The sequence below is a fragment of the Opisthorchis viverrini genome (genome assembly GCF_000715545.1).
Source record: "Opisthorchis viverrini unplaced genomic scaffold opera_v5_164, whole genome shotgun sequence".
In the NCBI taxonomy this organism is placed as follows: domain Eukaryota; kingdom Metazoa; phylum Platyhelminthes; class Trematoda; order Opisthorchiida; family Opisthorchiidae; genus Opisthorchis; species Opisthorchis viverrini.
In genome coordinates this window covers 765386-767690 of record NW_008751819.1, presented here as the reverse complement: position 1 = coordinate 767690, position 2305 = coordinate 765386, and the positions used below count along the sequence as shown (strand labels likewise).

Here is a 2305-nt window from a genome sequence, read left to right as displayed (position 1 = left end):
TCAGTTCCGCTGCTCGAGTAGGCCAAGTCATCTGTTTGTTTGAATAGTCGTAATGGACGGTTAAACTTTTGGTCACTTGTCTCGTTACGATAAGTTTTGAACTGTTGTCCGATTCGTCCCACAGTCTACCGCCTTCATGGGTTTGTCAGGCAATTGCTGTTCCTCATAGGCTGGGTAATAAACCTAGAGTAAATAGGTTTCATTGCGCTTGACACTGTATTCTACGAAATCAGAAACTTAGCAGGTTTTCAGCTACCTTGCCGCCCATCATAGTGGACTAAAAACGCAGAATTTGCGGATCCCTTAGAGGAATGGGCGGAAAGCACGATAAGACATGTGGTTGGCGCACACTCCAAGGTTGAATGATTTCTTCTGAGAGTGCACTTGGATGGAAAGTAGTCCAGTTATTCAAGGCTTTGAATGTAGGCTGTGGACTTACAGAGGTGGTTCAATTCGAATGTTAATCCGTTTGGAAGCATCCACTGAATAGTTTGATTTTTGAATTTGGATTTAGAGAGAGTAGAATACTAGCCAAAACGATTTGGCACGGACTGAGTCTTGGAGATGACTAATCCAACGTTTAATCGAATTCTGTTTCATCAGAGAAGGAGAAGAAATCGTTTCTGTCAACTATGAATTGCACACAACACCGGTCGAGTCCGGAGTTGCATCTACGAATTCGATGTACAAGCCAAACTATGGTTTTTGCGAGAAATCTTGTGAATACATTCAAGATTCACTTACCCGGATAGAATGGGCCTCATGTCAACGTAAAACTCTCGAGGATCAAGTTGTTCTGCCCGAGGGGAAACGGAGAGAAAATAGTTTTCAATAATGAAAGAAAGCTGATAAAAATGTGCTTTTATTCTCAGTCTTCGGATGAGTATATAATAGAAGGTATGGAGGACAAAAAACGGAGCGGGAGGTTAATAAACCAACCAATCAACCAATCACTTAAACGGCTGGGATGTGCAGTTTAGTGGAACGACGCGTTTTTATGATTGATTGTGTGTGTCTGACGTCCAACTAAATATCCTGTCCTCGACTTCGATACAAAGGTGAAGCATCACTCATGTTTTTTCGTAACCAATCCATTATTAGTAGTTATGGTGTAATGTTCACTATAATAAACATTTAGTAGGTAACAAATAGACTATTCTAGGTCACTGTGCATCCAAGAGACTTTTGAATGTGTTTCCACTCACTTCGCCTCACAACCCTGAAGAATACCGTAAGATGATTTTTGAGTCACCAGATGATGAGTTTTCTCTCTTACCTCCAATCTTTCCGGTACACCCATTCAGTTTTGTGGTCATGAAATTTTCGAGCTCCTTTCACGTGCTCCTTCCACACTCCCCAAAGCTTCCAACTCGAATTGGGATAGGGAGTGAAACTCGAACCCAAGACCATCAGTCTAGATTCTAGGGGATGACATGGCCCAGTGGTTAGTGAGCGAATTTGCTGACCGGAAGGTCCGTGGTTCGAACCCGACCTCTGCATCTCGACTTCCTCTGTCTAGGCTTGGGCAACCTGGCAGTATCCCAGCCCTAATGCTTCCTTCTGGTGGCATGGCAGTTAGACTCCGAAAGGGTGTCACATCTGAACGATTATTTTTATTATCTTATAGTCTAGTTTTCAGCGACTTATACGTCAGTCTCAGCTAAAACGCAAAGTAGTAGTATTGCAGATACGCTGTTCCGTTGCTCAGAACGTGGATAGTTTTGTTTGTTGTTCGGTCGCTCTGTATCCCATTCCCACTCAACGAATTTATTCATCTAGCTACATTTCTGTGACTAGGAGGTCAGCAAGCAAATAGGCAACAAACATCCTGGTGACAACTAGAACCGAAGTGCGGCATATACACACGGCCCACAAGTGGCGGGCCGTGATATTTCAGTCACGGGTATTCATCCTTCCATGATTGGCTTGCATTGCGGCCGTGTCTGGTGATATTAACACAAGATGTAACGCTCGAGGAGAAATTTCTTCACAGGTTAGGACCGCAGAAAATAGGATAATATTAAAGTTTCAGCTCAGCTCGAATAATCCAGTGGTCAAAATATCGAACCTCCTATTCGATGGCCCGCATTCAAGTCCCATCATGGACACCTTCAATTGGCCTGCCGGCGCCCACTGTGTTTCTGTAGGTTTCCGTTAGTTCAAACTTCACACAGACCCGGGCTAGGACATCCTCTAGGGAGTAGTTTGATCATGACACGTGATTCAAACAGCATGAAATTTATTTCCCTTTACTTTAAGTTACTGACACCAACTGAACTGAACTGAACTGAACTGAACTGAACTG

At 43.5% G+C, this 2305-nt stretch overlaps 1 protein-coding gene across 1 annotated transcript in view; it reads right to left on the bottom strand.

Annotated features, from left to right (window-relative positions):
- The window catches only part of T265_07233 (hypothetical protein), a gene marked incomplete at both ends in the record, with an annotated part of 15132 nt that overhangs the window by 10209 nt on the left and 2618 nt on the right, over positions 1–2305 (bottom strand). The window lies entirely within an intron of this gene.